The sequence below is a fragment of the Hyperolius riggenbachi genome, chromosome 1, assembly GCF_040937935.1.
Source record: "Hyperolius riggenbachi isolate aHypRig1 chromosome 1, aHypRig1.pri, whole genome shotgun sequence".
NCBI lineage: Eukaryota > Metazoa > Chordata > Amphibia > Anura > Hyperoliidae > Hyperolius > Hyperolius riggenbachi.
Window position 1 is genome coordinate 34,783,892 of NC_090646.1, and position 13,053 is coordinate 34,796,944.

The following is a 13,053-nucleotide window of genomic DNA, read 5'->3' on the forward strand; positions in this document are numbered from 1 at the left end:
ATTGATTTTCAAGGGGAATATTTACATTGCTGCCATTCTTGCACTGTTAATGGCACAAGCCTCAAACCTGGTACAGTTGAACATTGGGTGACTAGGGTTCAATTTCAGAAAGGGGGTGGAGCCAAAAACAGCCAATTAGATTTGTTCCATTTCAATGCAAATTATTGATGCCAAACACCGCAAAGATCACAAACTTGGTAATTGATTAATTGTGTGTTAGGGTTAGAATAGTAGGCACAGCCAACACCAGCCAAATACATAAGCGGGCAATGCCGGGTCATAAGTGGGTGGAGATAAATACAAATTTTACTGGGAAAATGTAAACTGCAGCCATTCTTATACTGTTAATGGTAGGGTTCTCAAACTTTGCACAGTTGGTCGCTGGGTGACTGGGATTATTATTCAGAAAAGTGGGTGGAGTCTATAAAAGCCAATCAAAATTAACCTATTGATTTTCAAGGGGAATATTTACATTGCTGCCATTCTTGCACTGTTAATGGCACAAGTCTCAAACCTGGTACAGTTGATCATTGGGTGACTGGGGTTCAATTTGAGAAAGGGGGGTGGAGCCACAAACAGCCAATTAGATTTGTTTCATTCCAATGCAAATTATTGATGCCAAACACCGCAAAGCTCACAAACTTGGTAATTGAGTAATTGATTAATTGTGCGTTAGTGTTAGAAAAGTGGGCACAGCAACACCAGCCAAATACATAAGCGGGCAACGCTGGGTCATAAGTGGGCGGAGACAAATAAAAATTTTACTGGGAAAATGTAAACAGCAGTCATTCTTACACTGTTAATGATAGGGTTCTCAAACTTTGCACAGCTGGTTACTGGGTGACTGGGGTTAATATTCAGAAAAATGGGTGGGGCCTACAAAAGGCAATCAAAAATTACTTATTAATCTTTAAGGGGAATATTTAATTGCTGCCATTCTTGCACTGTTAATGGCACAAGCCTCTTGCACTGTTAATGACCTGTACCTGGTACAGTTGGCCATTGGGTGATTGGCGTTCAAATTCAGAAAAAGGGTGGAGTCACAAACAGCCAATCAGATTTATTTTAATTCAATGCAAATCATTGATGCCAAAGACCACAAAGCTCACAAACTAGGCCATTGAGTAATTGAGTAATTGTGTGTTAGGGTTAGGAAAAGTGGGCGGGCCAACACCAGCCAAATACATACCTGGGCAACGCCGGGTGTCCAGTTAGTTTTAAATAATTATACTCAGTACAGGTTCTCTTTAAAGTCAATAGCTGCCGACTTTGCCGTTAATAGTAAAGCCCCCATATGTGCCAGGAACACCAAATTCACAAGGTATGTTAAGAGGGATAGGGGAAAAAAAAGGGAAAAACATTTTCAAAAATACCTTATAGTTTGAAATACATCAATTTTAAATTTACAATAGGAAAGACGTATATATTTCAATGCGGTAAATGACAGATAATGTATCAACCTAACGGTAGTGTAATTTCCATGATGGGGGTCCCCTGAAAACCGCCATGGCGGTGGCAACGATTAGGCCAGGGATCACTATAGAGCCGCAACATGACCGTATAAGGATCCCTGGCTACTTATCTTTTGGACCATTTTTTTTTTCATGTTCTGAGTGTGGGGAATAAATAAATGGCGTGGGATCCCCCCTCTTCCCAAGCCTCTTTAAAGAGGAACTCCAGTGAAAATAATGTAATAAAAAAAGTGTTTCATTTTTACAATAATTATGTATAAATGATTTAGTCAGTGTTTGCCCATTGTGAAATCTTTCTTCTCCCTTTACATTCTGGCATTTATTACATGGTGACATTTTTACTGTTGGCAGGTGATGTAACTGCTGCATGTTTTTTTGGCAGTTGGAAACAGCTGTATATATAGCTATTTCCCACAATGCAACAAGGTTCACAGACAGGAAACTCTGAGTACCACGGTCCTCAGAGTTTCCTGTGGGAGGGGTTTCACCACAATATGAGTCATACAGCGCCCCCTGATGGTCTGTTTGTGAAAAGGAATAAATTTCTCATGTAAAAGGGGGTATCAGCTACTGATTGGGATAAAGTTCAATTCTTGGTTGGAGTTTCTCTTTAACCCCTTGTCACCCATGCAGGCTAGGATAGCCAGAATGCAGAGTTCCAGCCGTGTGGGGCTTCACACCTTGAGCTATACCAGCCCACATGGTCCATGGTATGGGGGGGCTCTGGAGGAGAGAAGCGGCCAAGCCTTCCCCTCCCCCCCCAGAACCCTTATCCAATCCATGGTCAAGTGGCTCTTCCCCACCTCTGGTGCCCCAGGAGGAGGTGGGGATGACAACGTCCTGAGGGGGTTCATAGTGACATCTGGGAGTCTCATTTAAGAATGGGACCCCCAGATGCTATGCCCTTCCCCAGGTGAAATGAGTATAGGGGTACATAGTACCCCTTACCCATTTCACAAAGGTTAAAATAAATAAAAATGCAACAATGAAAAAAGTCCTATATTTTTCTTAATTAATCATTTAAAAAAAAAGGTCCCACGTCAATATACTCGGATTTGATCCCACACCACTATCCTATTGTTAACTTGATTGAAGATCTCCGCTGTGCACCTGGCCCTACACATTGCACTCCCATGTACAGCTCTAGCTTTACTAAGTATAAGTAGAGCACAAAGCATCTTTGAGTTTCCCTCCAAGGCTCCCCTTTGTTCTGTTAATAGACCAATAGGGAGTCTTGGAGGGAAATATACAGATGATTTGTGCTCTAGCTATACTTAATATAGCTAGAACTGTGTCCCTGCTGGGCTCCTCCCCACTACACCTATAGCACCCACCCACACTGTCACCCTAGAGCACCCACAGCTCCCTGATATCATGATTTTTTGCACATATGGGGACAAAGGATGCATGTATGCTTAAAGTGAATGGGAACCTCATTTAAAAAAAAATGAAGCAAATACTTACCTAAGGAGAGGGAAGGCTCTGGGTTGTATAGAGCCTTCCGTTTCCGCTCTCAGTGCTCTCTATCAGTGCTCTCTATCCTGTGCTGGCTCCCCCCCCCCCCTGTTTCAATCCCCCACCAAAAGGGTATTTGGAAGTCTTCGGGAGCCATGTCCTCCTGAAGACGTGCGGCTCCATACTGCACAGGTGTGAGCGTGCAACAGAGCGTGCTTGCTCAGGTGCAGTACAGGGCTGCCCTTCTTCAGGAGCACTCGGGCTCCCTGAAGACTTCTGAAGCCTCCTTCGGCTGGGTAAAGCAGTATTTGACTAAATTAGTCAAATACTGCTACGGGGCAAGCCAGCACTGGAACGAGGGGACCAGGATAGGAGCGGGAAGGCTCTATAGAACCCAGAGCCTTCCCTCTCCTTGGGTAAGTATCTGTCTCATTTTTTTAAATGCGGTTCCCATTCACTTTAACATTTCATCACATGTCGGCTGACAGCTCACAAGATATCAGGAGGTGCACAACCATACCCAGAGGCGCTTATCGTGACCTAAAGACTGCACTGTGTGTACTCCTGTTAATTATTGCCTGAAGAAGTGGGAATATACCCGTGAAACATGTTGCGCTGTATGTTGGAGTATACATGGATTGGATAAGGTTGAACTCGATGGACGTATGTCTTTTTTCAACCAAACTAACTATGTAACTATAAATAAATGTGTTTCTACTAAAACCGACAGTATCATGTCTGCTTTGGGGAGATGAGTCCACCACCACCTCCTGAGGAATTTTAAAGTTTTTTTGATATATTGTATTCTGTTGGCGCCTCTGTTCTCCTTACAATGTCAGCATCCACCCCTGGTGGAGGGGTTGAATTCCCTTTCTTCTCCTAATCTACAGAGAGCGACATCTTAATCCTGAGTGAGGACAGGCCTAATCTCCTCACCTGCCTACACAGTGGTTGCCTAATTGGTAACCCTGACTTGGGAGTATATCTATCATATACTTTTCCATTTACCCATCACCCAACTTACGCTATATCGGGCTCTCGGTGTCCCTTCTTTTTCTTTTGCATTGCATACCCAGACAAGCAGCTGAAATCAGTCCTATAGCAATCATCTACCTGACCCTTCTGATAGTGCTTTGGGGCTTAGCTTTACTGGTACTGCCATTGCTATGTTTTTGTTACCAGAACAGATAACGAGCAGTGCAGAAGCTGAGGCTGCCAGCATTAAAGGCAGAGAAGGTCCTTGCAAGGAAATGGTATCTGCTTATCTGACTTATGCCATATTTTATGGTCTGCCTCCACTCTGATTCCCAACCAGGGTCGGTGCTGGCATTAAGACAAATGGGAAAATTGCCCATGGGCCCCAAACTGCTGCCAGGCCCCACCCGCAGGTGGTCTCCCCCTGACTGCTTCTGAGTCCCAAGAGACTCTGCATGATGTGTGGCTGCACTGTAATAACTCACCTGTCCTGGTGGTCTGCTCCATTTAGGTGCCGGGAGGGGGGGGGGGGGGGGGGGGTTAAAGGGAATCTGAAGTGAAAATAAACCTATGAGCTAATGATATGTAGGTGTAGTACTAAAGAACTAAAACATTAACAGGACATATATGCAGCTAATATTGTTCCCAGTACATGAAGAGTTTAGAAACTTAAGTTGTTATCTAAAAATCTATAAAATATCTTAAAAAAAAAAATAGCAAAATGTATTAGTAAAGAAAAAGATACATATTTGTAAAAATAAAAATAAAAAAAGAAACACTGGAGGAGCGATCAGACCCCACCAACAGAAAGCTCTGCTGGTGGGGAGAAAAGGGGGAGGGGGGATCACTTGTGTGCTGTGTCGTGTGGCCCTCCAGCTTGGCCTTAAAGCTGCAGTGGCCCAATTTCTGAAAAATGGTCTTTAGGGGGGTTTAAGCCCGTGGTCCTCATGAGGTTAATTATCAGTACTACACATACAAATTATTATATCATAAGTTTTTTTTTTTTTCACTTCAGGGTCACTTTAAAGTCCTCCAGGTCCTCCAGCACCCAAGGCTGAGACAGCAAAGTGTGCCCCTCCATCCCTCCCACCCCAGCCATCACACACTGATTGCAATTACACTAAGAGGTGCCCCAGGGCCCACAACCTCCCCAACACCTTAATATCTAGTTATCTGGCTTGCAGTCACTGCTATGTATCCCCTTTTCTTATTTATTTCTGCTTCATACACAATTAGGAATGACAGCTGAATGAATTGTGCGCCCCTCCATCCCTCCCACCCCATGCATCACACACTGATTGCTATTAGACTGAGAGGTGCCTCAGCGCCCCCAACACTTTAATATCTAGTTATCTGGCTTGCAGTCACTGCCATGTATCCCCTTTTCTTATTTCTCTCTGCCTCAAACACAATAGGGGAATGATAGCTGAGTGAGTTGTGCGCCCCCTCCTACACTGCGCCCTGAGGCTAGAGCCTCTTATGCCTTGGCCATGGGAGGGGGGCGGAGGGACAACGATGATGCATGATGGAGCAGCTTTAATCAGTCGCCGGGGGTAATAATAGCTTTGTGATTGGTAATGCTCAGGCATCTGGTTAAGGATCCGTTCGTGGGTCATTCAAGATTCGACAGGACGTATCCTTAACCTCTTGAGGACTGCAGGGCTAAACCCCCCTAGTGACCAGGCCATTGTTAGTGAAATTGGCCACTGCAGCTTTAAGGCCAAGCTGCAGGGCCACACAACACAGCACACAAGTGACCCCCCCCCCCCCTTTTCTCCCCACCAACAGAGCTCTCTGTTGGTGGGGTCTGATCGCTCCCCCCATGTTTATTTTTTTTAATAAATATTTTTGTTTGTGTAAAAAAAAAAAACACCTGTTCTTTTAAACTTCTTCCCTCCCTCCCTCCCACCCCCCAGGCAGCCAATCATGGCGATCAACTCTCATAGGCTTCACCCTATGAGAGCCGATCGCTCTCTTGTCCCCCAGGGGGACAGCCGTGTCACACGGCTGTCCCCAGTGCAGCGCTGCTGCTGATCGCAGCGCTGCACCTTGTAAATAGACGGCGATTGCGCCGTCTAACAGTCTCCCGAGCAGCACTAGCCGCTCGGAGACTGAAGGTGGGGCGGAGCTCCGCCCCCCAAGCAGGAGATGCGCGCGCAGCCTGCACGAGATCTCCTGCAAAACAGAGCCCCAGGACTTTACGCCGATTGGCGTTAGGCGGTCCTGGGGCTGCCGCCGCGGCCACGCCCATTGGCGTGACGCGGTCGGAAAGTGGTTAACGACCCACTTTGCCTGAGCAATATCCATCGTTGACTGCTGTACACACATAACAATCATTGGCTTATACAGCCAATGGTTAGCACATGTATGTAGGTAACTTTATTGTGTATCAGGTGCACAGTTCAGCAGCCCTAGTGTATGTGTGTATATAGTGTGTGTTTTTGTAGAGGGTGCATGTGTATGTAGTTTGCAGGTGGTGTGGGTGTTTGTAGTGGCTGTGTAGAGTATGTCTGTGTAGAGTGCATGTATGCCTTACAAAGCTGCCTGCCTCTGGTTTTCTTAGAAGGTTTCTGCTGTTTCTGGAAACCTATCTCTCTGCATCTCCCCAGAAGCCTCGGGAAAGATATATAGAGGGCGCACTTCTTTTGCGCAGACTGGTCGCCACTGGCTGAAGTTACAGACCCGGTACCGAAGAGGGAGAAGACTGAGGATGGCGGCGTGGGAGCAATCCATGCATGGGGCTGGAGAAAGCCCCAGATATTTATAAAACTTTTTTTCTCAGCTCTGGTTTCCTTTAAGGTTAGGCACCACCATGGGGCAGTTAAGATTGACAGCCAGGGGAGAGAGTTTAAGGTCAGGCACCACCATGGAGGTTTAAGGTTAGATGCCACCATGGAAGGGGGTTAAGATTAGGCACCACCATGAAGGGTTGAGGTTAGGGATAGAGTTATATTCTAATAGAAGCTACATCTGGCACCTATTGTAAATGAAATCATGCTCATTGGCTACACACAGGTGACTTTTTATAAACTAAATCATGTTTATTGGCTATATCCGGTGCCTTTTTCGACAGGCACCATTTTTACGCCCCCAGGCTAGCTTGCCACTGAAACTGGCCCTGCTCCCAATGCACATCATAGCCCTACCTCAGTGGAGGATCTCCATGTTATGGCCGATGTGTTGATATGAAGCTGCTGATCTTCTGAAGCCCAGGGGGTAAATCTACCCACAGTGTTCACACTGGTAGAATTCTCTTTTGCTACACCATTTGTTATCCTGTAGTGATAAACAAATTCTCTATCTTCGTTAAATAATGGCATTGGTCCACTTGGCTCAAAATAATGTTTAATGGATTTAAGCTGATGATAAATCTAAATAAAAAATACAGAAATTAAAATAAACACATGAAGAAAAATAATTAAAAATGAGTAACTAAACATACAACACCACAGCAGGGGGAGGGGGGGGGGGGGGGGGGGGTTGCAGAGAGAAGGATTATACTGTACATGTTATAGCAATAATATGATGGCTGCACCTGTTATGTAAAGGCTGCTTCAGATTTACATCCCACAGTGCTAAACCTCGAGCCCCAGCAATCATCATTTGAGCACTGCCTATTTAAGTGAATGGATAGCGCCGGTATGATTGGTTGCTGCCATTTACCATCATTTGGGCAAATGTCACATTCCAATCGTGATTTTTCTTGTCAATTCAGGCGATCCTGGAAGCAACATGCAGCTTCCAGGATTACTAAGTGCCACGCCTCTATGTCCCCCTGCAGGGGTTCAAAAACCACCTGTGCTAAGAAGCGTACCAGAAGTTGCCAAAAGCTGCCAAATGCTTTTCTGCTTGCTTGCAGAGAATCGTTTGGAGGAGACGCTGCAAACCGGGCGTAAGATATTTGTGATTATAATTACTGCTTTTGTTTGTTTCATTTTTTTTTAAACAAAAAAAAAATATGTGCTGCTTGATGAAGATGCAGTGTGATGCCTGGCCATGACAATAAAAAATGCGTCGCAGTTCACTTAGAAGGAGCCAATCACAGTGCCTGATATGCAGACAACCGTGGCAGCCTGGAGGGTTCTGTACACTACAGCAACATTGCAGGCCTTTTTTTTTTATCCAGACCAGCACATAGGGAACAATCGTCCCGATTTGGGCGGGACTATCCCGGGCCCCCGCCCTCTCAACCCGGGTTCTGCCCCCTCCTTTTTAAGTCCCATTTTTCTATGACTGGACTGTCAAATTTTTTAAATCTTGCATGCAGAGACAGAAAGATCAGCCTCACACTCCTTCCTCTCCTCTGTGTGTACTTCCTGCAAGCTGGTGCCTCCTTCCAACTAATAGAGGCAGCTGTGTGCGCCCCGCCCCACATCCTCCTCCAGGCTAGGAGAAGCAGAAGCCGGCATCCAGGAAGAAGAGATCAGCATTACTACACACTGATCACAGGAGGTAGGCAGAGAGGCAGAAGAGATAACACACAGCTCAGTCTCACCAATCACTACAGCCCAGTACTGCAGAGACTGCCAGTGTGACAGCAGGCAGACCTGGTCATTTAACTCCTTAGTCAGCCAGGGTGAGGAGCCTGGTAATAATCAGCTGTCAGCACCAACAGACAGCAGTGCACTGAGCACAGTTAATCTTTAAAGATTTTCTTTTAAAGAAACACAAATAAATGCTTAGGGCTACTGTTGTACTTTTTTTTTTTTTTACTCTTATTTCGCCACAACATTGCTATGTTTTCTATGTTCACCACAGAGCTTAGACTACTTGTGGTATTATAGCTATAGCTTCCAAGGGACAGTCCCTCTTTGGGAGCCCTGTCCCTCTGTTCCTCTTTCTTCCACATGTGGCCCTCTTTTAGGACCCCTGTACAGATCTGTGTAAATATATGAATTTTTCTACTAAAAATGTTATATTTTTCCAATAAAAGCTATACGGTATGCGTGACTAGGGGTGGGGTCAGGGGTGTGGTTAGGGATGTGGCATGGGCGTGGCTTAAGTGTCCCTCTCCACAAAAAAGTTCTCCCAACTTGCCAGCATAGTTGAAATCCGTGCTCTGTTTGCTTAGTCCCTAGGCGTAGATTTCAACTCCTGGGTAGTTTGCACTGATACTGCGACACTGCATCTCACTCACTCTGCTGTCACGTTGACTGCAAAACTCTGTATCTCGGTCATGAGATCACTGCCAGTTTTATACTGCAAACTGAGAAAAAAGGAGTGTGTGCTCAGACCAGGTGTCACCTGAGTTATATAATGGCTGCCTCATGTTTATTGCCTAGTTAAAATACCATAGCATTTGTGAATTGCATCTGTTTGTCAGAATATGCAGGATCTAAAACTACCTCAGGCCCAGTGCACACCAAAACTGCTAGCAGATCGTCAAAACGCTAGCGGTTTTTGGAGATGATTTCAGAGCGATTCCAGGCATGTTTAGAGACGTTTTCTAAACATGCCTAGCGTTTTTTGGAGTGTTTTTGTGTAGCAGATTACAAATATTGTTACAGTAAAGCTGTTACTGAACAGCTTCTGTAACAAAAACGCCTGCAAAACCGCTCTGATCTAGTGTTTTCCAGAGCGGTTTGAGCTTTTCCTATACTTTACATTGAGGCAGCAAACATGCAGCAGGAGGCACATTTGTGATTTGCTAAAAACCTCAAACCGCTGGTGTGCACCATCCCATTGAAATACATTAGCCAAGTGTTTCTTTTCACAGGCGGATGTGGTTGGCGGATCACTGCTAAAACCGCTCGGTGTGCAGTGGCCCTCAATGCTGTATCCTGCAGGAGATAGCCACACAAAATACTTTGCATCTCAACAGGGGCAAAGCAGTCAATCTGCAAGGGATGAATCTGCAGGGACAGGAGGGGACACAGTGCAGGAATGGGGAGCAGCGGCAGTGTTGCCAACCTTTCATGTTATTTTTTACTGACAAATACCTAAAAATTTACTGACAAAAGATTTTTTTTACTGACAAAATCCCCTGCGGTGAAAAAATGGGCGTGGTCACGCAACAGAATGTGGGTGTGGTCATGGGAGGGGCCAAATATACATCATTTTAGTATTGCTGTAAAAGGTCTGCCAGGGAAGTTTGAGCTCTGCCATAGTGTTTCCCCCCCTTCCCCCAAAATACATGTAATCTTACAGCATTTCACCAAAAATCCACGTAATCTGTCAGAGGTTCTTCCAAAATACAGATAATATGGCAGTGGTTCCCAAAAAATAGATGTAATCTGGCAGCAGCGATTCCCCCAACATACACATAATCTGGCAGCAGTTCCCCAAAATACATTTAATCTGACAGCAGTGGTTCCCCCAAAACAGGTAGCCCCAGGTCTATAGGTGTCCCCAGAATAGGTGGCCAGGGGTATAGATGTCCCCAGAACAGGTAGCCAGGGGGAGAGATGTCCCCAGAACAGGTAGCCAGGGGTATATGTAGGCAGGGGTACAGGGCCGGTTCTAGACTGGCACATATGAGGGGGCAGTCAAATGGGTAGGGGGCAACATGTTCGAGAAAATTTGTGGCGCGCGAAGCACGCCGCAGCGATGAAAGTGGGCATGGCAAGTAAATGCACATAATGAGAGACAGCGTTTCCCCACTAAATGTACATAAGAGACAGCGTTTCACCAGTAAATGCACATAAGAGACAGCCTTTCACCAGTAAATGCACATAAGAGACAGCCTTTCACCAGTAAATGCACGTAATGACACACAGCCTTTCACCAGTAAATGCATGTAATGAGAGACAGCTTTTCACCAGTAAATGCACATAATAAGAGACAGCTTTTTACCAGTAAATGCACATAATAAGAGACAGCTTTTCAACAGTAAATGCACATAATAAGAGACAGCTTGTCACCAGTAAATGCACATAAGACAGCTTTTCACCAGTAAATACACATAATAAGAGACAGCTTTTTACCAGTAAATGCACATAATAAGAGACAGCTTTTCAACAGTAAATGCACATAATAAGAGACAGCTTTTCACCAGTAAATGCACATAATAAGAGACCGCTTTTCACCAGTAAATGCACATAATGGCAAACAGCCAGTGTCCTTAGTATATGTAGCCAGCAGATATATGTGCCCAGTATATGTAGCCAGAGGTATATGTCCCCAGTATATGTAGGCAGGGGTATATGTGCCCAGTATATGTAGCCAGAGGTATATGTCCCCAGTATACGCAGCCAGGGGTATATGTGCCAAGTATATGTAGTCAGGGGTATATGTGCCCAGTATATGTAGCCAGGGGTATATGTGCCCAGTATATGTAGCCAGGGGTATATGTGCCCAGTATATGTAGGCAGGTGTATATGTAGTCTGGTATATGTCCCCAGTATATGTAGGCAGGGTATATGTGCCCAGTATATGTAGCCACAGGTATATGTCCCAGTATATGTAGTCAGGGTTATATGTGCCCAGTATATGTAGCCAGAGGTATATGTGCCCAGTATATGTAGGCAGGGGTATATGTAGAAATGTAGCGAACGGTTCGCCGGCGAAGTTTGATTCGCCCCATAATGCTCTATGGAGCAGAACTTTGACCCTCTACATCACAGTCAGCAGGCACATTATTGCCAATCAGACTGCACTCACGCCTGGAGCCCCAGCCCCCCTTATAAAAGGCAAGGTCCTTGAGCCTTTTTACTCACTCGTCTGCCTACAGTAATTAGTTAAGGGACAGCTGCTACACACTGCTAGGGAGAGTTTAATTAGGTTCTTGTATATTACTCACTCCCTCCTGCCGGAGGGAGGAGAGTTTCATCTGCCAGATAATTATATTATTTCAAAAGCCAGTTTACATACCATAGCTGAGAATTGAACCCAGGTCTCACTGTGTGGTGGGCATGTACCTTAACTGCTGTACCACAACAGTACTAACTGAAGCTGGCCTGGCATTTGTCATTTATGCTCAATCCAAGAGAAACAATAGGTTGCTTAAAGGGAACCTTAACTGAGAGTGATATGGATGTTTCCTGTTAAACAATACCAGTTGCCTGGCAGTCCAGCTGATCTCTGTGACTGCAATAGTGGCTGAATCACACCCTGAAACAAGCATGCAGCTAATCCAGTCTGACTTCAGTCAGAGCACCTGATCTGCATGCTTGTTCAGGGGCTGTGGCTAAAAGTATTAGAGACACAGGATCAGCAGGCGATTCAGGCAACTGGTATTATTTTAAAAGGAAAAATTCATATCCTTCTCCGTTTAGGTTCCCTTTAAAGATTTGTAGCATAAAAGCCAACTCACATTGGCTGGGAATTGAACCCAGGTCTCACTGTGTGGTGGGCAAGTACCTTAACTGCTGTACCACAACAGTACTAACTTAAGCTGGCCTAGCATTTACCATTTATGCTCAATCCAAGAGAAAAATTAGACAAGACAAATAACATTTATATAACGCTTTTCTCCTGGCGGACTCAAAGCACCAGAGCTGCAGCCACTAGGGCACGCTCTATAGGCAGTAGCAGTGTTAGGAAGACTTGCCTAAGGTCTCCTACTGAATAGGTGCTGGCTTAGTATATGTAGGAAGGGGTATATGTGCCCAGTATATGTAGCCAGAGGTATATGTGCCCAGTATATGTAGCCAGGGGTATATGTGCCCAGTATATGTAGCCAGGGGTATATGTCCCCAGTATATGTAGGCAGGGGTATATGTGCCCAGTGTATGTAGGCAGGGGTATATGTGCCCAGTATATGTAGCCAGGGGTATATGTGCCCAGTATATGTAGCCAGGGGTATATGTGCCCAGTATATGTAGCCAGGGGTATATGTGCCCAGTATATGTAGCCAGAGGTATATGTGCCCAGTATATGTAGCCAGAGGTATATGTGCCCAGTATATCAAGGCAGGGGTATATGTGCCAAGTATATGTAGCCAGGGGTATATGTGCCCAGTATATGTAGCCAGGGGTATATGTCCCCAGTATATATAGGCAGGGGTATATGTGCCCAGTATATGTAGCCAGGGGTATATTTCCCCAGTATATGTAGCCAGGGGAATATGTGCCCAGTATATGTAGCCAGGGGTATATGTGCCCAGTATATGTAGCCAGGGGTATATGTGCCCAGTATATGTAGTCAGGGGTATATGTACCCAGTATATGTAGCCAGGGGTATACGTGCCCAGTATATGTAGCCAGGGGTATAT